This window comes from Hylobates moloch, unplaced genomic scaffold, assembly GCF_009828535.3.
Source record: "Hylobates moloch isolate HMO894 unplaced genomic scaffold, HMol_V3 SCAFFOLD_4, whole genome shotgun sequence".
In the NCBI taxonomy this organism is placed as follows: Eukaryota; Metazoa; Chordata; class Mammalia; order Primates; family Hylobatidae; genus Hylobates; species Hylobates moloch.
In genome coordinates, this window is record NW_026652279.1 from 97,497,502 (window position 1) to 97,521,830 (window position 24,329).

The following is a 24,329-nucleotide window of genomic DNA, read 5'->3' on the forward strand; positions in this document are numbered from 1 at the left end:
GGGCCAATAAAATGAAAATATGCTCAACCTCACAATAATCAAAAAAATGTAGATGGAATACCTAATGATGTCATTTCACACACGTCAGACAGGTACATTTATAAAGTCTGACAATATGAAATGATGGTGAAGATGTATACACTGCTGGGGGAAACATAACTTGGTCCAGACACATTAGAGAACAAGTTTGGAATATCCAGACAAAATGAAGATGAACATTTGTTCACACTCAGCAATTCCTGTTCTTTGCATATGCCCTGGAGTAATGGAAACATGCATGAGAATGTTTAGCTTGACATTGTTTATTAAAGTGAAAAATTGGAAATCAACTAAATGTTTATCATCTGGATAAAACATATTTGTGGTTCTTTTGTACAAATAAAAAAGTAACATGTAGAATAATCACTTCCTTTTATTGAATGCTTTTACAGGTGCTGGGCGCAATTCAAAGTTGTTTTCATGTATTATTTTATCCTCATCATACCTCTAGGAGTACTCATCATTATCATTATCATCATCATTGTCCTCATTTTACAGAGAAGTGAGTGAGAGAGCTGGGATATGACTTCAGGAATCCACATTCTTACTAACTACATTATGCTGATTTTGGAGAATTGTAGAAGACCTCTGAGGAATCTTCCTGAGGAATGCTCTTTGCAAAGCTCCGCTCCAGAGGTGACTAGATGAGGGAACACCCCTGTTCTTGCCTTCCTGGCCTCCTGTTAATACGCAGTCTCTCAGACTAAGATTGATTCCTAGGGTAGATATGTGAGAAAAGGCAGATATGTGTACAGACAAGAGAATGAGTGGTAGCTTACTTGGGACGATAAACTGCTTGTTAAATAAAATTCTTAAGCATTGTAAATTAACATTGCACACTCTGAAAAAATGTAATTTTATTAAAGGAATAACATAGACTCTTGAGTGTAAGAAGCTACAATAGACTTAATATAAACAACCCTAATAATATATTGGCTTGTTTTAAAGGTTCAATGAAATTGTTTATTTATCAATTGCCTGGTGCACGGTAGGCATTTGATAAACATTCTCATCTTTAAATTTTCTGTTTACAGTACTTTTGTTTATGTTAACACCTCAATAACCCATGGACTTTCATAGAAAAGCCCTTGAGGTCTGAATTTATGAATTTGTATGTGCTGATTTCAGCATGTTCTAAGTATACAAGCAAAGAAACAAGAAATAATAATGGTTTTGAGTAGCTGTGCAAAGTCAGCAGCCAGAGAGATGTCTAAGAACAAGTAAAAGTTTGTCAATAAGTAGGGGAAAGTGGAGGTCACTTAATGGCCAAGACCAAATAAATTTCAGAGATAGTTAATAATTCCTATCAGCACTTTGATAGAATATTTGTTCCTGTTTCAGATGATGGAGAACAGCACTGAACAAAACAAAAACCTCAGCCACCATGAAGCTCAGGGACAGACAATAAACACATACATAGGTAAAATATATGTCATGTCAATATTGAGAGAGAGGGTGACAGGTGTCTTGCTGGAAAATAAAACAGGAAAAAGTGTTATGGTGTGAGGATGGTGCCAGGAGTTACAACTGAAAATTAGGTAGGAAGGTTCCGTGGAGAAGTGGCTTTTGAGTAAAGACCTGAGGGGTGGGTGAGAGTGAGGGAAAGACAATTTCTGAGGAGAGAGAATAGCAAATACAGAAGAATTCCTGTTAGTTCAAGGAACAGCAAGAGGTCAGTTTGCTTGACTGCAGTATCCAGGAAGTGAGTGGAGAGGTGGACGTCTCAATCACGCAACGCTTTGCTAGCCACTGAAAAGACGTTGGCTTGTTTCTGAGTGAGATGAAAAACCATGGAATGATACCTCATGGACTGGATTACATTCCTTCCAAATTTGTATGTGGAAGCTCTAGCCCCCAGAGTGAATGCATTTGGAGGTCAAGCCTTTGGAGAGATAACTAAAGTTAAATGAGGTTCTACGATTGGAGCCCATTCCAATGGGACTGGAGCCCTTATTAGAAGAGATTGAGACATGTGAGAGACCACAGGGATTCACGTGCTCAGAGGAGACCATGTGAGGACACAGGGAGAAGGTGGCCACCTGCAAGCCAAGGAGACAGGCCTCCAGAGAAACTGAACCTGCTGGCACCTCGACATTGGACTTTCAGCCTTCAGAACTGTGAGGCAACGTTTTACTTGTTTAAGCCACCTAGGCTGTGGTATTTTGTTATGGCAGCTCTAGCTGATGTATACAGATACTGAGAAGCTGGTATAATCTAGCTTAATTTTTAAAAATGGCACTCAGACTGCCTTGTAGGGAAAAGAATGCAATGATAGGAGTAGGGTGACAGAAGTTTATTGCAATGATCCAGGTGGGAGGGGACAATGGCTTGGGCAGAAGTGGTAGTCATTGTGGAGGAAACAGCAGTTAAGGCTGCTTTTTACAGTTGATGCAGTCTGGTGATGGGTTGGACATAGGGTAAGAGAAAAAGAGCAGAGCTAAGGAGAATTGCAAATTTTGGCCCCCAAACAAATGGATGTCTGCAAAAGCAAGTTTAAGGGGACAGATGAGGAGTTCGGTTTTTGGACATGCTAAATTTGAGTCAACGCAGAAGTGTCAAGTAAGTAGTTAGATAGAGGAGTCAGGAATTGAAAGGAGAGGCAGAGATATAAATATGGATGTTTTAAGCCATGACACTGGATTGGATCAATGAGTGATGGACTGAAGTTAGAGAGCGAAGAGGCTGAAAGCCTAAGCCAGAGGTCACTGGTGAACGCCAATGTGAAAGAAATAGCTAGTGAAATGGAAGGAAAATTAGGAGAGAGTACTCAGGGCCATATCCTAGAGCTACGTGAATGTGGTGTCTTTTGGATCAGGGAGTCGTCAACCGGGGTGGGTTAGGCTAAAAAGTCAGTGGGATTATAGCCCAGAATTGGCCACTGGATTTAGCTTCATGGAAGTCATTGCAGATTAGTGGAGTGGTGAAGGCAAATGTCCAATTAGAATAATTTCAAGAGAAAATAAAATGAGAAGAATGACAGATAATGCATACTAATAATTTTTTCAAAGAAATTTGCTGTAAATGGCACTGGATAAATGAGGTGATAGGAAGAAAAGGAAAAGACTCAAGAATAATTTTAAGATAAGAAAAATAATGGATTATTTTAGCTATAAATCCAGCCAAAGATAGTAACAACAAAAGACTAAGCTACACGTATCAGTTGGTGAGAGGTGTCTTTAGAAGATGGAAGACAGAACACAAAATTCAGAGAATTTGCAAACACTTGATGGTGAGAGGCTGGAAATTGGTTATTGATCATCAGAATTAGGCAGGCCTAGGCTGAAGTTGAGACTCTGCCTCTTTTAGCTTCAAGTAATTTGTTAATCTCTTTACACCTAAATTTTCCTCCTTTGTAAAATGGCTGTTGTGAGCACTGAATTAGAGAATGCATGTAGATACCCAGTCTCTGGCATACATTAAGTGCTCCATGAATGCTGTTTGCTTTTATGAGTGCCTCTTTCTAAATGAGATAAAAATAGAAACAGCATGTTTTAGGGGGAAGCTTTGGTAATTCACTAGCGGAAAGTAAGATCAGTATTAGTTGAAAATCACTAGTAAGAGAGAGGGCTTGAATGAAGCGGTTTCTGGCCCCACAGCACTTTGCCAGCAGAGAACTGAGCCACGGAAGGAACCCAGCAGAAGTCATCTGGAAAGCCATACTAGGAAATGATAGGAAAAAGTGGGTTTTGGCTAGGGAGAGCTTCTAAGAAGGATGGTGGAGGCAGCACCTTGGTGATCCTGATGGAAAGGCACCACCCGGAGAACTAAAGGGCCGCCCAGCAACAGACAGGAAGAGGAACCCCAGACCAAGGGCCCAGACTCACCCACAGTGGGAGAAACTGATTCCTCGAGCTTTCTTGGTTGGCTGACTGTGGAATGATTTTAGCCACTGAGAGTGAAATTTATGGATCTGAAGAAAGATGCCCTTTTCTCTGAGGGGATTTTCGGGAAGAGCAAGCTTCAATGGTGAGGAATTTATGTCTTGGAGCATCTGTGCTCACAGATAGAATTTGAGTCCCATTGATATGGTACTTACATATATAAACGCCTCAGATATGAGACATATATAATCTTCTGCTATGTATCATATATATTCCTGTGATATGTATTCATATATATTCATATATATTCATATATGTATTTATTATAGGTCTCTCCAGAATTGCAATTTTTGGTAGAATATGTCTTTCAACTTCAATGCTGATTAGATCGAGCTAGAGCTGACAAATAGGCAGCTTCCTAGGGGGTTTCCGTCTACTGTACTACATTGACTTTTAAGATTCTCCTGGCTAGAAGGCCTTTCCATGTCCGTGCTCCTAGTAAAACTCTTTCTCTTCTTCAAGCTCTTCCCAGCTCCTCATCCTCTATGAGGTCATTCTGGATTCCTGTAGTTCTTACTGAGGGTATTTTCTCTAAGCTATTGATTATTTGCACCATGTGATTTCATTGTCATATGCCATTATATATTTCATAAATTATTTAATCACTTTTAGTATCTTACTTTCTTCTTTCGGTGTGTTCATCTAGCTAGGTTTGAATTCCCTGAAACAGTGATCATGTCTTAACTTTATTTTGTATTCTTAACTGTCTTGAGACAATAAATGGTTAAAGCTTTGGTTAGGTAATTGGCTTATGTGAAACAGAAAATACATTGTACATGATCTCTAAAATAAATTGTGCAGCTACATTTTTGCTTTAAGAAATAATTTGTTTCAACACTTCTTTTAAAGAGAAATGATTATCACGTTGACATTATAGATTTGTTTTACTGAAATATTTTTCTTGTTGCTTTATAAAATAAATCACACATAAGAATGGGAAATTTTTTTCTGAACAAATGTCAACAAAACGTTGCTAGTAATTAGCGTACTATTCTATTCTGAGAAATAGAACACAGATTCAAACATAAGGCATCAAGATAGAGTGGTATCTGGTGGAATGGTATCTGAGTCAGCCTTTCCTGTGATTTTTACGAGAGTGGTAATTTCTTTTTTTTTTTTTTTTTTTTTTTTTTGAGACAGAGTCTCGCACTGTCGCCCAGGCTGGAGTGCAGTGGCGTGATCTCAGCTAACTGCAACCTCTGCCTCCCTGGTTCAAGTGATTCTCCTGCCTCAGCTTCTCAAGTAGCTGGGACTACAGGCGTGTACCACCACACCCAGCTAATTTTTGTATTTTTAGTAGAGACGGGGTTTCACAATGTTGGCCAGGATGGTCTCGATCTCCTGACCTTGTGATCCACCCACCTCGGCCTTGATCCTTTGTGTTTAAAAACTATGTTTTCCCAATCCCCAAGGCCCACGGGGCTGGAAAGAATTCTTCTGCGAATAATTACATTTTAATGTACTTTAGTCATTGGAGTTCCGTGTCTAAGATTTTACTTACAAAAGTGGAGTGGATTGCAAACATAACTTGCAACCAATTACTTTGGTCCTAAGAAGCCATTAAAAAGTTTTGAGAATACAAATAACACGGTCAAGCATGCATTCCAAGAAGATAGATCTGGCGGCAGTAAGTAGGGCGGATTAGGAGGGTTGAAGACTGGAAGTTAAACCTTTTTAAGGTAATATTCCATCCTTGTAACATGTTATTAGGGTAGTGGTATCTTTGGATAAGATGGTGAAAATGGGTATTGAAAGGAGAGCTTGATTTGAGAAATATAAGCAGGAGTAGGTAGTGTATCGGACATAAAAGTGCAAATAAAAATTGGGTTTCAGCAATCTTGAGGATTTAAGTTTTTTAAAAAAGGAGTTTGGATTTTATCTAATTCCTGATTGTGGTGAACACTTATCTCTGTCCACTCATCTCTTTTGCACAGCTTCCAGGGACAGGTGGGCCCCATGCCAGTCTCACCATCCTACCCCACACCCTATCGCAGTAGAAGACTCCGTTCCTTCTCTATTCTTCCACGTTCCTTTTTACAGCACTTAATGTGTAATCGTGCTTTTTCTTTCTTCTTTTTTTGATTCATGAGATTCCATCCCTCATTTGGCAAAGCATTTCTCGGGCCAAGAACAGGATTTATTGTTGCAAACATAGGGCCCTGCATCTGGTACTTGAAAAATGTTTTTTGAATGAGTAAGTGTAGAAAAAGATGGCATTTCAGCTCCTCAACTGCCTGAGGCCAGGCATCCAGGGGTACCCATATTGAAGCATCGGTTGCTTCACACTGATATGAACTTAGGCCCTGGGATGTCAGTGGGAGGCTGAGAAGTTTGGAGTCGGGCAGATCTGCCATTTACAAGTTACGTGACCTTGGGTAACTATTTAACCTTTCTGGGCTTTTGAGATGGGTAAAAGCTCTGTAACTTTCCTTTAAATGGAGATAAAAATGCCATCTTTCTTTAAAGACAGACTTCGTTTTGCTATGTAATATTTTACATTTTTTAAACTGCCACCCAGGGATAAAACTGTGAGTAGATTTGAGTACTTAAGTGGACCTTGAAAACACAATAGAACAACAGCAATTTCAGAAGGCATACAATCATACAAAATTATCGACATTGGAAAGGAAAAATAGAGACAATTTATTTTCCATCATGACACTAAGGGTCCATCAACACATGTACAAATCTCCCTGAAGGAAAAGAAAGACATATTTAGTGCTGTGACCATCCAAGTCATCAAATTTGAATGTAATAGAGAGAATCAGGAATGAACTCTAAGTAGCTGTCATGAAAATGTATAATAATAAAAGTGTATTGAAACAACTCCATATCCCTACCTACAAACAGCTCTCTAGTAAATGTAAGAAATAGTCACATTATTCCAAGAAGATTTCTTCCCATAATAAAATGTCACAATGGATATAGAAAATGTAAAATGCTCACCTTCAAAACCTCACTTTTAGACTGAGAGGCTTTCATTTCTTATCACATAGGATAGAACATTTTGAAGCCCATAGTATTTGAAATCCCATTTATATTCATAATAGTCAGTACTTTTAAATTTTTAATAGGTACTTTCATTTCTAAAGAGAAGGATTCATATATAAAGACCATCACACACTTGTCAATATAGTTTCCAAAGAGTGGTTAAATAAATACATCAGGAGAATCCTTCATATTTGTAGTTAATTGCCTTGGAGTTAGCTTGATTTTTCTCATGCCTCTGCATGTGCAATTATAAGAGGAAACACTGAAATCCGAGGAAATCAGGATTCATCTTAGTTTTGTGTATAATATATGCAGAAACAGCATTGTTTAACAACCTTGGTCAGGGGCAATGAGCCAGATTCTTCCCAATGCCTTAATTAATCCCTGATACTAAATTAAGTTCTTTAAGTTCACTGGAGTGCAACTGCAGCTGATAACATTGCAGCTGCTCTCAGTGCCTCCCCGGGAAAGACAGAAAAGCTAGAGCATGTCTTCTGAAACATTATCAGACATCTACATCATTCTCTGCTTTTTCAGTGGCTCAGCTCTCATAAGGTCTCCAAAGTATTTTATAAAACGCCATTTTAAAATAAGTTACATTTGCAAAATTTAGGTGATTTTACATTGTCTACAAGAGAAATTCTATATCCATATGGCCCTTGAGAGCCTGAAGTCATCTGTCTTCCCAATCTCACCTACCTCTGCTCTCTGTTGTCTATACTTTAATGAAAATGGGTGCCCTGCATGTGTCCTGCTTCCAGGTTTTTGAATTTCTGTTTTCTTTGCTTGGAAAACTTTTCTTCCTCTGTTGTATGAATCCTCTGTGATCCAATTCCAAGGTCACTTTGCTATGAAGCCTTCATGTTCTCTTCTAAACAGAGTGAGTTGCTTACCTTACTGTGTCCCCATAGAGCTTTGAGTACATTTCATTATCGCACCACATGCACTACATTTTAGTTATTTATGGTGGTCTCTCCACGGCACACTGGGGGCAGGAAGCCCCCAGTCTTATTAATTAATTAATGTCTTATTAATCTCTTGATCTCCAATACCTTATACAGAATTGGCATATCCTAGGTGATCAGTAAATGTTTTGTTAACTAATTACAATTTCAAAGTGATATTTTTAAGGTTTTATAAATTTAAGTGGTAACAACACTTCCTTTACCGTCACCATCCAACATACGCAGAGCACTAAAGCTTTACACGTGTCATATCACTTAATTCTCAAAACACTACATTGATAAGGTACTAATGCTTTTTCCAATACCATTCTTTCAGTCTTATAATTATAGGTACTTTTGCAAATATCTTTTTAATGGCATCTCAAAAATATTTCACTTCATAACCAAATAATTTTAAGTTTCACCAAATTGTTTCTGAAGGGTGTGTGTGTGTGTGTGTCTATGTGTGTAATATTCATAGCAATTATCAACCAAAGTAAGTCTTTTCTAGCCAATATTATTACGCCTTAGATCACTTTTGCCTAATTTATACATTTGGTTGTCAGTTTTCAACTTGAGTGAAGATACTTTTCAGCTATAGATCATTCAATTATCAAATTGAAAATAATGATGCAGGCCGGGCATGGTCGCTCATGCCTGTAATCCCTGCACTATGGGAGGCTGAGGCAGGTGGATCACTTGAGGCCAGGAGTTTGAGACCAGCCTGGCCAACATGCTGAAACCCCGTCTCTACTAAAAATACAAAAATTTGCTGAGTGTGGTGGCACATGCCTGTAATCCCAGCTACTTGGGAAGCTGAGACACGAGAATCGCTTGAACCCAGGAGGCGGAGGTTGCAGTGAGCTAAGATTATACTACTGCAGTCCAGCCTGGGCAACAGAGCAAGATTCTGTCTCAAAAAAAAAAAAAAAAAAGGCTGGGTGGCCGGGTGTGGTGGCTCACATCTGTAATCCCAGCACTTTGGAAGGTCGAGGCAGGTGGATCACTTGAGGCCAGGAGTTTGAGACCAGCCTGAACAACATGCTGAAACCCCATCTCTACTAAAAATACAAAAATTTGCTGAGTGTGGTGGCACACGCCTGTAATCCCAGCTACTTGGGAGGCTGAGACAGAAGAATCACTTGAACCTAGGAGGCGGAGGTTGCAGTGAACTAAGATCACACTATTGCAGTCCAGCCTGGGCAACAGAGCAAGACTCTGTCTCAAAAAAAAAAAAAAGAAAAAAGAAAGTCCGAGCAGCCACGCGCGGTGGCTCATACCTGTAATCCCAGCACTTTGGGAGGCCAAGGTGGGCAGCTCACCTGAGGTCAGGAGTTCAAGACCAGCCTGGCCAACACGGTAAAGCCCCATTTCTACCAAAATACAAAAATTAGCTGGGTGTGGTGGCAGGCTCCTGTAATCCCAGCTACTCTGGAGGCTGAGGCAGGAGAATTACTTGAACCCGGGAAGCAGAGTTTGCAGCGAGCCAAGATGGCACCATTGCACTCCAGCCTGGGAGACAAGAGTGAGACTTCATCTAAAACAAAAAACAAAAAAACAAAAACAAAAAAAACGTCTGGACAGGATGGTTCATGCCTGTAATCCCAGCACTTTGGGAAGCCAAGGCTGGCAGATCACGAGGTCAGGAGATTGAGACCATGCTGGCCAACGTGGTGAAACCCTGTCTCCACCAAAAATACAAAAATTAGCTTGGCGTGGTAGCACGCGTCTGTAGTCATCACAGCTACTCAGGAGGCCAAGGCAGGAGAATCGCTTGAACTCGGGAGGCGGAGGTTGCAGTGAGCCAAGAACGCCACTGCACTCCAGCCTGGTGACAGAGCGAGACTCCGTATCAAATAAAAAAAAAAAAAGAAAAAGAAAAAGAAAATAATGATGCAGTTAATTTCTTTATTCATTTGCGAACATTTATTAGCCTGTGTATTAGATACTAGAATACAAAAATAAGTAATTATGGTTCTTATCCCCCTGAACTTTTCAGTTTAGAAGAGAGAATAACTTTTAGGTTTAGAATAGATTTAAGAGAAGGAAAAACATCTTTACTTGAAGGTTTTGCCCCAGGATGAGAACTATGGTTTTTACTTTCAGCACAGTCAGGTTCAAACATAAAGTTTGCCAGAGACTAGAGAATTTATAGTGTTTCACAGATTCTTCAATGTTCACTGTATGTCTTTATGTGCTCATTTAAAATCATTTCATAGACATACAGCTGCACTCATTTTTCAAGAGCACGAAAGAAATGTTAGCATAAAAGGAAGTGCTGTGGAAATGGGTTATTAACTTGTAAATTTGCTCTTACCATAGGTTCAGTTCTAGAATTTGTAACCCTGGAAATGGAATATGATCAGCTAAACCCAGGGAGGCCTTGGGAAAGCTGGCTCAAGATAGCTACTGTCTACTTTAAACAACTGAGGCTATTTTTCAAAGTACAGTAGAATAATAATTCAATACTATATGTCCTGGTTTATAATCTACAATAGTTGGTAAATTATAACTATGGCCTTCAGTATCTAATCTCTGATTTACCAAAGTTATTTGAAATTTAAGGCCATGCCACTTTCATTCTCACCCTGTGGGAACATTTGGCATCTATATAACTTCTTGTCTTTGCCCTGGAAACCCTTCCTACTCTGGACCCTGCCCTGTCCCCTTACCCTTCCGTCTGCTCTCCTTTGGGTGGATACTACCCCAGAATTCCTCTCCTGAAGGTCATTATCCTCTCAGTGCCTGGTAACTTACAAATTGTTTTCCATCAGGATGCGGTTAGCTGGTGGCCTTTCATAAACAAATAGTCAAATATGTCAGAGGTGTGGAGGCCGGTGGTAGGGTCGTGTGGAAACTGCCCCAGGTGTGGAGGCTGGTGGTAGGGTAGTGTGGAAATTGTCCCAGGTGTGAAGGTCAGCAGTATAGAAGCGTGGAAAGCTGCTCTAGGTGTGGAGGCTGGCGGCAGGGTAGTGTGGGAACTGCCCCAGGTGTGGAGGCCGGCGGTACCGTCGTGTGGAAAGCTGCTCCCGCATGCTCCTTTCCAGCTGTGAGTTCCTCTCACCTCCCTCCCTGGGTTCTCAGACTGCAAAACAGCTTCTTACCACTCTATACTATATTTTAGGAATTCCTGAGCATTTTTTTCAAAATGGTAGGAGAGTCTTTCCTGGGAGAAGAGTGTTTGTGGAAGCTCAGAAAAGCCTGTTGGAAAGACCTGAAGCCATGACTATTGCTATGGGTGAGTTGAGCTGCCAGTGGGTTTGGTTGTGGGGTCTTCCAGGACAGAATGCATCCGAGAATGATGCAGGCTTGGGATGTGACTTAGTGCACTGCAGGTAAAGGGACAAGAAATCCAAGAATGGTGGCAGTTACTCAGATTTGTCACTAGGCCAGCTCCTAAATGCACATCTGGGATTCGGGGACACAGAAGTATGTTAGGAAAATGGGAAGAGCTAGGGCACTGACCTCTGCAGCCCCCGAGGCACAGCAGGTCCAGCCTGAGACTTGGGAGCTGTGGCTGGGTGGGGCAGCTAGCCAAGGTCCTGCCACCCTGCACTCACCATCCCACAGCCTGGGTGCCATGGCAGCTCTGGGGACGGCCTGGGCTTATTGGGACAGTATAAGCAGCAGCCACGCTCCCGTTCCTGTATTTGCTGGCCATGCTGGGGCACAGTGGGGTGACTCCTCATGTTGGCAGGAGCACACAGATTTTCCCAGGGCCTTTCTTCTTTGCTTGCTGGAGAGAAACAGGGGTCCTGCCTCCTGGCTTTCCAGAGGGGAAAGTGTTACTGGCAGAATTATGGCAGACCTCTCACAAGCACACACAGTCCACTCAATGCCTTGGTCTGTAACAATTACAATGTTTGCATTAAGGCAGAAATGCAATCCCAGAGGAAAGAGAATCTTTGAGTAAATCTCAACTAGAGACTTAATTCTGACTTATTTCAGTCCCATCAGCAGCAGCAGCATCTCAGCTCAGAAAAAGCCACAAGATCCTGTGGCAAATTATGGGTCAGGCCACCGGGAGACGCACATGCCCTTTGCTGTGCATCTTTTAGTGGCATAGGCACGTGGAAGGCACACAGCTATGGAGCCCTCTAGCAAGGAACATCAGAGTCCACAGGACCACATAATGGCTATGGCTATGGAGGGCAGGTTCCAGCTGCGGCCACAGTAGTGACAGCACCCACCATGCTGGGGACTGTTCTCCACAGCTCTGTGGAGCTGAAACAGCCATGCAGCCCTGAGAATGGCAGAAGATAGTTTTGAAATGAGCTTAGTTCTGAGAGAAGGAAGAACAGTTTCCAGTGATTCCAAGAAATACTCACAGTTGGGGGTGAGGGGGCAGGATCTGGCAGCATCCGAAATCCTTGCGAGAGCAGATGTGCTAGAGCCAGTAGAATTCAGCCTCTGCTTAGGTTGGGAGCAATCAGGAAAGACACAGAGTGGGATTCTCTTTTTTTTTTTTGAGATGGAGTCTCGAGATGGAGTCTCGTTCACCCAGGCTGGAGTGCAGTGGGGTAATCTCGGCTCACTGCAACCTCTGCCTCCCGGGTTCAAGCGATTCTCCTGCCTCAGCCTCTGAGTAGCTGAGACTACATGCCTCTGCCACCACACCCGGCTAATTTTTGTATTTTTAGTAGAGATGGGGTTTCGCCATATTGGCCAGGCTGGTCTTGAACTCCTGACCTTGTGATCCACCTGCCTTGGCCTCCCAAAGTGCTGGGATTACAGGCATGAGCCACCATGCACGACCAGGATTCTTTACCGTCTCCACTGATTCATGTAAGACCTATGAATTGCTAGTGCTGAGAATCTGAGTAATAACCCTGGTGTCCGTTTATCTAAAGCACCATGGTCCACGTGGAGGATTTGAGAAGCCAACTTTCTTTCTTTTTTTTTTTTTTTGTCGCCCAGGCTGGAGTGCAGTGGCACAATCTTGGCTCACTGCAAGCTCCACCTCCCAGGTTCACACTATTCTCCTGCCTCAGCCTCCCGAGTAGCTGGGACTACAGGCGCCCGCCACCACCTCTGGCTAATTTTTTTGTATTTTTAGTAGAGACAGGGTTTCACTGTGTTAGCCAGGATGGTCTCAATCTCCTGACCCCATGATCCACTGGCCTCGGCCTCCCAAAGTGCTGGGATTACAGGCATGAGCCACCGTGCCTGGCCAGAAGCCAACTTTCTGATCTTATACACCTCGCTCAGAAGGAACCTTCCAGATCAAGAGAGGAGACCCCCTCAGTGAGACAAATAAGAAAGCCCATTTTTCCCTCCCTCCCAGTAAAGAGCTCCTGGGATTGTTATGGGGTGTGAGGTCCTCTAGTGATGCGATAGAGAAACATGAGAGGGCATTGTGAATGTTATTTCAGTAGGATAGAGGCTTGACCTGTGCTAATCCTGGGAGCAGAGCTTCATATCACCTTACCCAACTCTCATGATGTGGATGTGCGTCATGAATCAATAACATATCCCAAGTTTCTGCAGGTCAGATAGTCTCTGTCTTGACTACGGTATTCTGGTCTCTACAAGGAAAGAGCTGTCTGGCGGTCTCACGCTGTGGAGGATGGCACTACTGTGTAAATGGTGTGATACCTACCTTGCATTAACTCCCACTCTAGAAGTACTTTGGTGATCAAGATGGTAAAGTCTTTGCTCTCCTGGAGTTACATGCTGGTGGGTGGATACAGACAACTAAACAAGCGATGCAATAATTTTTGATAGTAAGAGATGCCAGGAAGAAAAGTAAATGGGGAGAAGAGATCAAGTGAATTTGGATTTTAGCTCATAGCTTTTTGGATAGCAAATGGAATTGCAGACTCTCTGGTGAGGCAATGGAGTGAGTATGAATACGGTGGCCTTCAGACGGGGACACCCTACTGATGACTTGAGTATAGAATAATGTAGACAGCCACTAATCTGCCTTGTTTATCCTGTACTATTTAGGACATAGGCTTAGTATTCTACCCATATTTGTATGTGCAATAAATATTATCTGGTAGATGAGAGTAATTAGTGAATCACCATCCTCTTCTGTGTCTGGATTTAAAGGACACTTGAATTCGGGGGAATGCAAAGAAGAGAAGGCAGAGGCCTTGACTAACAATGAAATGTCTCTCATTCCTTTGGAATTACCAACCTACAATGGGAATAGTTTAGCCCCAAAGAAACATATCCTGTACTTGAAAACTTTCTTGGCCATAGACTACTGTGATTGCTCCAACATTTATACAGAAGTATTAACAGTAACTACCATTTGTAATATCTCTAATTATAGGTCCTTTATAAACATTAACTCTAATACTTACAGCATTCCACTTAATAATCTATAATCCAAGACTCAGAAAGGTAAAGGAATTTTCCCGTTTACTTTGCTAACGGATAATGCAAATAGATTACAATTCATATCAAACTGATGTGCCTGTTTCTCCTGCCTACCATTTGTACCTTCCATTCAATGGAGCCATTCCAGTCTCCTCAATCGTTTTCTTGTCTCAAACTTTGTTCTGTCAGTGTAGGAAAGAAGGACTTGGTAAATGCTAGTTAGTTCCAATGAGGAAAGATTGCATGAGTTAAAAATCCTTCAGTTGGTCAATTCTGTCACTTTCCACCTACTAAACCATTTTGTGAAGAAAGTTTACAAGCTTAGTTTGATTTTATCCTCTTTAATGTTTCTGTTGAGATATCACCACATTTTGTAACAACCCAATTTAGCTACAGGAGGAAATAGAAGACGCAAAGTGTTTGCATAACTGACATACTAATCACTCAACTCAGATGAATTGTAAGTTGCCTATGTAGCTGAAGCTCAGTCTCTATACTGCAAAGAAAAGTTTATATGCTTCTAAAAACTGGGGGGTAAAACTTAGACTGTCTAAAATATATAACTTTAAATAATTATACCATAAATAAGTGATTCAAAATAAAACATGCAATCATTTCTCCCTGAGTCCAAAATCTTAACACCTTGAGGAAAGATTCGTGAACCAGCAATGCATCCAGAATAATAAGCTATTTGAGTTTTACGACCAGCCCTTTTCCTGCAATTTGCCAAACTGCTGTATTCAGAAGGACATCATGAGTTTATTTTAAATTGATTTATTCCTACATCTTCTGTTCTCCTGGGTTCTCACAGTTGATGTTTAAAGACAGGGGAATTTTTGAAAATAGGAAAATAGAGCTATTCTGTCAACCTGTCTCTCTTCACATCAAGTCATCTGTTTACCTGCTTAGAGCAGGGTGTGGGTGCGTGGTCACAGTGACTTAAGTTTAGGGTTTAGCAGTTAGGACCTTCTCAGGATAAGGACATGTTCAACTTTTCACTTAACATTACAGTAAATTGGGGATGCGGAGTGATTTTGTTTAGTCATACACTGTGGGATAATAAATTAACTTCTCCTCCATGGTAACAAATTTCCTCCTTTTGATAGAGGAGTAAATTGTTTGAAACACCCTCTTACACATCTATCTCTTCCACTAGATTGTTAATTCCCTGAGAGTAAGAACAGTATTAAATTCCTTCCTATATCTTTGACATCTAAGACAGATCATCACATGAAATCTCCACTCCAAAAAATGTTTATCAATTGAATTAATAAGATGGAATAAGACTGTGCCAACGCATTCAGCGATTTATTTATCCTTCTGAATGCTTTCCCATCTCAATCCATGATAACTCTTTTTCTTCTTGCCACTCAAACGAAACAAATAAGCAAACAGACAAACAAAGACACTGCCATTGCCCACATCAGAAGCCTGGAGTTATTTATGAGGCTTCACTTTTTCTCATACCCCACAACCAGTCCATCAGCAAATCCTGTTGTTTCTCCCTTCACCATGTGCCCCAGCACTCTGTCTTCATCTTTCCTGCTATCACTGGGTTCCCTGCTCTGCTTCACTGGGATTATTAAAACTGCTTCCTAATGGGTCTGTTCTGTCCTTGTCTCTCTTTGGTCTACTCACAACGTGGCAGGCTGTGTGATCCTCTAAAATCTTCATTCAAATCATGTCATTCCTGTAACTCAGATCATGCCAATGGCTTTCCATCATATTCAGAGTTAAAGCTAACATTTTAATTTTTATTTCATACTTTTTTTTATTTTTTAGAGACAGAGTCTTACCCTGTCATCCAGGCTGGAGTGCAGTGGTGGGATCACAGCTCACAGCAGCCTCCAACTCCTGGGCTCAAGCGATCTTCCCACCTAGCCTCCTGAGAGCTAGGACTACAGGTGTGCACCGCAATGCCCAGCTAATTTAATTTATTATTATATTTTGATAGAGACAGGGTCTTGCCCTGTTGCCCAGGCTGGTCTTGAACTCCTGGACTCAAGTGATCCTCCTGCCTTGGTCTCTCAAAGTGCTGGACTCACAGGCACCAGCCACTGTGCCAGGCCCTGCCTGCATTTTTAATAGGACAGAGAGGCCCCGCATGAACCTGTGCCATATGACTTCTTGCCCCACCTTGCTTCCCTGTATTTGCTCAGCTGCAGCCACACTGGCCCACATGCAGTTTCTTGACCATGCCAGGCTCGCTTCCTCTCCAGGGCCTTTGCACTTGCTGCTTTCCTTCTGCCTGCAAAACTCTATCCTCAATATCCATATAACGCATCCCCCACTTAACCAAAGACTTTCCTTCAGTTCACCTTATCAGTGCAGCTTGCCCAGCAACACTGCCAAATTTCAATACCTCTCCCCGCCAACTTTTCTTACCCTGCTTCCTGCTTGTTGTTTCTTATTTATCACTTATTACTGTCTAAGACTTCTATATTTACCTGTTTTTAGTTTGTGGTTCACTAGAAACTACCCTAGAAGCTCCAAGAGGGCAGGGATTTTATCTGTGTTTCCATGATATGTTAGGAAACGTATCTTGTGGCAGGATTCAACTTTGTCATAGTCTCTTTTGTGCTGCTATAACAGAGTAACACAGACTGGATAATTTTGAAGAAAAGAAATTTATTTCTTATAGTTCTGGGGGCTGGGAAGTCCAAGATCAATGTGCTGGCAGGCTTGGTGTCTGGTAAGAGCCTGGTTTCTGCTCCCAAGACGGTACCTTGAGCGCTGCATCCTCTGATGAAAGGAACACCATTTCTCTTATGGCAGGAGAGAAGAAGAGCAGAGAGATATGACCTACTCCTGAAAGCCCTTTCTTAAGGGCATTAAATCCATCCATGAGGGTGAGGCCCTCATAGCCCAATCACCTCTTAAAGGTCCCACTTCTTAATACTGTTACAGTGGCAATTAAATTTCAACATGAGTTTTTGAGGAGACAAACATTAAAAACTAAGTTTGTTACCTCCAAACATCATCCTAAGTTAGCATCTTCAGGATTAGATGCTAATCTGGGAAGAAGTACAGAATTAGATGCTAATTCTGAGAAGAAGTACAGAAGGTCAAGTTACAGCAGAAACATGTTCTATGTGACCATCTCAAGGTAAACCTATATTTGCTTTATGTTTTGTTCGTACTTCTCATTGACTGGAGGGAAAGTGACCTTGTTTGTAGACAGCCTATGTTATCATATTGACATAGTGAGCAAACATGGAGTAACTGGACATACAGTATATCCCTTCTAAGAACTTCTATGGAGATAATCACAAAAGACTCTGAGTGTCAGGGCCAAATAATCTGGAGACCATAATACAGAAGCAAATAGGAGTGGCTGGCAGAGTCGGATGTACAGAAAAGCAAAAGCTGATATTGGGACAATCAGAACAGAAGGCAATCCTAGTGCATTCATGGCTTGGAGATCTTGACCCAAATCGTAAAGTCTCCTTGCTGTTATTTATTTATTTATTTATTTATTTATTTATTTATTTATTTATTTAGAGACGGAATCTTGCTCTGTGGCCCAGGCTGGAGTGCAGTGGCACGATCTCGGCTCACTGCAAGCTCCGCCTCCCGGGCTCACGCCATTCTCCTGCCTCAGCCTCCTGAGTAGCTGGGACTACAGGCATCGGCTACCACGCCCGGCAAATTTCTTGTATTTTTCAGTAGAGATGGGGTTTCACCGTGTTAACCAGGATGGTCTCGATCTCCTGACCTTGTGATCCACCTAGCTTGGCCTCCCAAAGTGCTGGGATTAAAGGCGTAAGCCACAGCGCCCAGCTATTTCCTTGCTTTTAAATAGGTGAAATATGGGTGTTCATATCTCCTGGAGAAAAGTATAGTTCCTTTTCCCAAAGGAGATAAGAGGCCTTATAACGTATACCCTCCTCTGTCTCCAGGTATAAAAACACGGCCTTTAGGAGAAGGAGATTGTCAGAGTTTAACATGATTGTAGTTTTCTGATCAGATTGACTGCATCCAACAATCTTCATGGGTGAAAGACTGGATATGATTGATACTTACTGTATCAGGATAGGGAGAGAATTGGCCGGGCGCGGTGGCTCACGCCTGTAATCCCAGCACTTTGGGAGGCTGAGGCGGGCAGGTCACGAGGTCAGGAGATCAAGACCATCCTGGCTAGCACGGTGAAACCCCGTCTCTACTAAAAAATACAAAAAATTAGCCAGGCATGGTGGCGGGTGCCTGTATTCCCAACTATTCGGGGGGCTGAGGCAGCAGAATGGCGTGAACCCAGGAGGCAGAGTTTGCAGTGAGCTGAGATGGCGCCACTGCATTCCAGCCTGGGTGACAGAGCGAGGCTCTGTCTAAAAAAAAAAAAAAAAAAGGATAGGGAGAGAATTAAGCTTTGAGGGCTCAATGAATCCGTTTTTTGTCAAGAGTAAATAAAAAGATATTACAAATAAAATGATATGCAAAAAAATTTAAGTACAGACTAGTTTAAAGGTAAGAGTGGGAGGAGTTACTGACGCCCAGATTATCCTAACAGGGGGATTGCTGTAGAGTTTAGGCATGAGGTTAAGATTTGGGTCTGGGAAGGAAAAGTGTATGATGAAAAACTCATAAGGGCACTCCTTTCTCTTGAGTCTTTGCTCTCCAGAGAACTGAAGGCGCTACCACTTCCTCATAATAAAATCCTCACTAACAACCCTTGGTCCTGACTGAAATTTCCCTATGTTCTTCCTGAAGGTCCTGAACTTCCTTTGTTTTGTTCCAAGAGTTTTGCATTTATGGTCTATTTTTGTTGTCAAAATTCATGCAGTAATTAACTGGGATACAACTTTAATTGATGATTGGGGTTGCTAACTTATTCCAAACAGCCACTGCTTCAGAGGCTGCCTCAGTAACATCAGGAATGCTGGGAGGCCCACGGAAGACATTTCCACCCTTCCATACCAGCAGCTGAATTTCCTCCCTTATTTTGTTAGCAGTTCATTTGAGTCCAGACCATCCTATTGTTTCCACAAATGGGGCTCGGGCTTGTCTGAGAGTAGCCCCAGCACTAGATCATGAGCTCATCGTTCAAACTCCCTCTTGGGTAGAATCTGACCTTGGAATTTGCTCTGTATGCATGATTTGGTTTGGATCCTATTTGTCCTTTTGAGGTTATGAACACTGTGACAGTCTCTAATTTTCACTTCCTAAGGTTTTCGGCCACTCAAGGAGTAGTCAGTTTCTCTGGTGGTGATATTCATGTTCTATACGCCAAGATCTCTTGATGGGCATGCGCATTTAGCATTTGAGGTTCTGATAGGTGAGTGTAGCCTCACCTTCAGGGGTAACTTATTTTTCTATTTCCTACAACTTTCTATTTTTATCATAAGTTCTCTATTACAAAAATCAATTTCTTCTGAAATTACAACCCTTACAGCCATACTGCACGTGTACACCCAAAGCTGATACCACTTTGAAAGTGTGGGACTTCTTTAGACACCTGAATCTCATTTCTCATGTTGTATGAGACTTCCTGCAGGACTATCTTTCACAGTACAGTAACACTGATGTGGAAGATTTCATTGTTATGTTCATGGCACTAGACATGATAAAAAGGTGTATTAGTCCGTTGTCATGCTGCTGTGAAGAAATACCCAAGACTGGGCAATTTATAAAGGAAAGAGGCTTAATTGACTCAGTTCAGCATGGCTGGAGAGGCCTCAGGAAACTTACAATCATGGCAGAAAGCAAAGGAGAAGCACGCACCTTCTTCACAGGGTGGCAGGATGGAATGAGTGCAAGCAGAGGAAATGTCAGACGCTTATAAAACCCCCAGCTCTCGCGAGACTCACTCACTATCGCGAGAACAGCATGGAGGAAACCAGCCCCATGATCCAATTACCTCCACCTGGTCCTGCCCTTGACGTGGGGATTACGGAGATTACAATTCAAGGTGAGATTTGTTAGGGGACACAGCTAAACCATATCAGAAAACCTCTGTTGAGGACATAGGGTCTTCCATAACCCTGCCGTTGGTGTAGTTCTCTCTCAGGTACGGAGCTCAGGGAAAGTGAGGCAGGAGACACCTGCTGCATTTGGCTGCATGGCAATTATAGACCTCAATGAGAGCCGACTCTGAGGAGTGGCAAGGGCAGAAGCCAGGCTGGAGTGTGGTAAAGAGAGAATGAATGGTGGGGAATCTCAAACATTAACTATAGGCTGGATACAGTTCTCGAGAAAAGGAGAGGGGCTGGGACCCAGGGCTGAAATGAAAAGGTTCAGTTTTGATAGGCTCAGGGAAACGTTTTTATCTGTATCTGGAGAGGGGACAGAACATATAAGTATAGATAAAGGGTGGGACAAGGTATAGTTTTCCAGTTGGCTGATATCACTTTTCTCAGTGAGGGAAAAGTGAGGTCCCCAGCTATGGGAGGGGGCATACCTGCCTGAGTGTCTCTTGGGAAGCACATGAGTTCTCTGAGCCTCAATGACCTAATCTGTAAAGTGGGAATACTAATCCTGTTTGTAACGAGGATACTTCATCTGTGTAAAAAATTTAGGCCGGGTGCGGTGGCACACACTTGTAATCCCAGCATGGTGGGAGGCTGAGGCAGGTGGATCACCTGAGGTCAGGAGTTCAAGACCAGCCTGGCCAACATGGTGAAACCCGTCTCTACTAAAAATACAAAAATTAGCCTGGTGTGGTGGTGCATGCCTGTAATCCCAGCTATTCAGGAGGATGAGGCAGGGAGAATCGCTTGAACCCATGAGATGGAGGTTGGAGTGAGTCGAGATCACGCCACTGCACTCCAGCCTGGGCGACACAGTGAGACTCCTTTTCAAATAAAACAAAAAACAAAAACAAAAGCAAAAAAAAATTTAGCTCAGTTCCTCGCATAGAATCATACTGTAAATTCTGGTGATTTTTTAATCTTACGAATAGACACTCTCACTCTCATCATTAATGAGAAAGAAACTTTGTATTTCCATACTTCAGTATAGGAGAGGCCAAGAAGCAGGATAAGTGTTGGTGTTTATGGTAGAGGGAAAACAAATGGGAAGGTTTGGTGGAAATTGTATTTGTTCAAACAAATCTGGTATTTGTTCAAACAAATTAGGGTTGACAGGGCAGACAAATGTCAGGAACTCTTGGAATAGTGTGCGAATAAAAATGCAAACAACTTGCAATAAACCATGTAGAGAGACTTAGCATTTCTTTATTGTTAGTTGACACCTATTAATTAGAGTTGTAAAATATTCCGCCAGGTGGGGTGGCTCATGCCTGTAATCCCAGCACTTAGGGAGGGTGTGGTGGGCAGATCACCTGAGGTCAGGAGTTTGAGATCAGCCTGGCCAACATGGTGAAACCATGTCTCTACTAAAAATACACAAAAAATTAGCCAGGCATGGTGGTGGGTACCTGTAATTCCAGCTACTCGGGAGGCTGAGGCAGGAGAATCGCTTGAACCCAGGTGGCAGACGTTGCATGCAGTGAGTGGAGATCGCGCCATTGCACTCCAGCCTGGGCGACAGAGCGAGACTCTGTCCCAAAAAAAAAAAAAAAAAAAAACATTCAGAATTCAGACTGTTGTGGGTGTGTGTTGGATTTTGTTGAATTTGCTTATCAGAAAACAAACTTGTAATTTGGAAAGTTACTCAGTGAAACGAGAGTGTGTGACAGACCAGAATTCATTTGAGTCAAGAGATTTATACAGTGTTTTTCACTAAAAAGGGCTTCACTGCCAGTAGTAAGAAATGAAAATGTCAGAATTGTGGTTACAATTTTTCTACATGATTAAGATTTATCTGCCCCCCAGATCCTGAAAAGCTAAGCTTCTTGAAAATATTCTAGTGAAAGCAGCCACTCCTGCTTTTTATACAGGCTTAGCATGAAAGTCGAGAATAGGCACTATCTTTTTTTTTTTTTTTTAATTATACTTTAGGTTTTAGGGTACATGTGCACAATGTGCAGGTTTGTTACATATGTATCCATGTGCCATGTTGTTTTGCTGCACCCATTAACTCGTCATTTAGCATTAGGTATATCTCCTAATGCTGCCCCTCCCCCTCCCCCAATCCCCCAACAGTCCCCGGAGTGTGATGTTCCCCTTCCTGTGTCCATGAGTTCTCATAGTTCAATTCCCACCTATGAGTGAGAACATGCGGTGTTTGGTTTTTTGTCCTTGTGATAGTTTACTGAGAATGATGTTTTCCAGTTTCATCCATGTCCCTACAAAGGACATGAACTCATCATTTTTTATGGCTGCACAGTATTCCATGGTGTATATGTGCCACATTTTCTTAATCCAGTCTATCGTTGTTGGACATTTGGGTTGGTTCCAAGTCTTTGCTATTGTGAATAGTGGAGAATAGGCACTATCTTATAGCCTCGGCCAGGACACACTCCGCCATTAAACTAAGCTGCTTTTAATGTTTGAAGAAAAATATACCTGGCCATTTAAAAAGTTACGTTTCATTTTTCAAATAGATGTCAAAAGTCCTAAATACTACAAGGAGGTATTTCAAAAAATACGGACACACTTCTGTGTTTACTCTGACAAGGAACTACTTTTCTATTTCACTATTTTGGGACATGTTTTGAGACATGACTTTGAACACAGATCACCAGACTGCAGGACATAGGAAACTGAAGTGTTTTTTTTCATTCAAGTTAATCAAAGAATAAAAGATCTCACATAAATTACAGATGGTGGCAGTGATGTGACAGGCAACATGAGATCTGCAGGGCATACAAAGATGTTTACCATTTATGCACTAGGATGTCCAAACTATGCTTTTGTTAATCAAACATTCAATATAAAATATCTGGCCAGGCGTGGTGGCTCATGCCTGTAATCCTAGCACTTTAGGAGTCTGAGACGGGTGGATTGCTTGAGGTCAGGAGTTCAAGACCAGCCTGGCCAATATGGTGAAACCTCATCTCTACTAAAAATACAAAAATTATCCCAGCGTGGTGGCACGCACCTGTAATCCCAGCTACTCAGGAGGCTGAGGCAGGGAGAATCGCTTGAATCTGGGAGGTAGAGGTTGCAGTGAGCCAAGATCGTGCCACTGCACTGAAGCCTGGGCAACAGAGTGAGACTCTGTCTCAAAAAAAAAATTATAAAATAAAATATCCAAGACCTTAAATGGCATCATTTTACTGCTCTCGTGGTTCTGCCTTTCTATCCTTCCCTGTACCAGACAAAACCTGACCAATTTTGTCCTATTCACCCTAATATTTATTTCAGAATACTCATTAGAAATTTAAAAGAATTCCTACTACCAATCAATGCCATTGAAATCAATGAATATTGCCCAAGCCCTGTGGACTTCACCAGGAAATAAACAGCTATGGTGGAGATGATCTCAGCCTCTTGCCCTTCTCAACCCCTGCCCTGATCTGTTAAGGGTACTTTCCGTCAGCATCCGCAGGAGGTTTGTCTCTCCCTGTCCTGTCCCTGTGCCCTCAGTTCCTTTAGAGCCTGTGGCATTGATTATTTTGTCGTCTTCCTCTTTATCACCTTTGTCACTTTAGTATTTAATAATGCTCTAGAATCTTAAAACATCTGCCATTTTGCCTCTATTTTCTCTTTAGCTATCAAAGGTAGCCCAAACTTCTTTCTCCATGTCCAAAAAACAAGAGAGCCTAAAAGACTGTTCTTCTCTTTATAATTCCCATTCAGTTCTAAATCTGATACCTGCTGTGGCCTTCACCAATCCACTAAAATTATCTCCATTAACAACCTCCTAGCTGTGAAATTCAATGGATGTTTTCAGTCTTCATCTGACACCAATGGAAATAAACATTCAGGAATAATACCCTCTTAAAGTTGACCAAAGGTTATGAGATAAAGGAGAAAGTATTTCCAAATAAGGTCCACAATTTCACCCTGAAAAACCACCATCTGACAAAACCCTGTGTAGGTTTGGTGAGTTTCCTGTCCTTCTGCACTGGGCTGTGAGCACTGGTTAAGTGTTCAAACTCTGAACGGGATCTACTTTTCCTTCTGGATCTTTTATTCCTTCTCAAAATGAACAACTGGAGGTGAAGATGTATGCAGTACATTTCTCTCTGCTCATGAAAAATCATATATGGCACTGTCATCAGCTTGCTGTGGCATGTGTGGTCAAGTTTGGTCAAGTAAACTGTCCTTTTTACAAGAAAAACTGGTTCCGTGGCCCCTTCCCATGTGTG

The 24,329-nt window shown here is 41.9% G+C and overlaps 1 pseudogene; it reads right to left on the bottom strand.

Annotated features, from left to right (window-relative positions):
• The window catches only part of LOC116467457 (uncharacterized), a 42,032-nt pseudogene that overhangs the window by 14,326 nt on the left and 3,377 nt on the right, over positions 1-24,329 (bottom strand).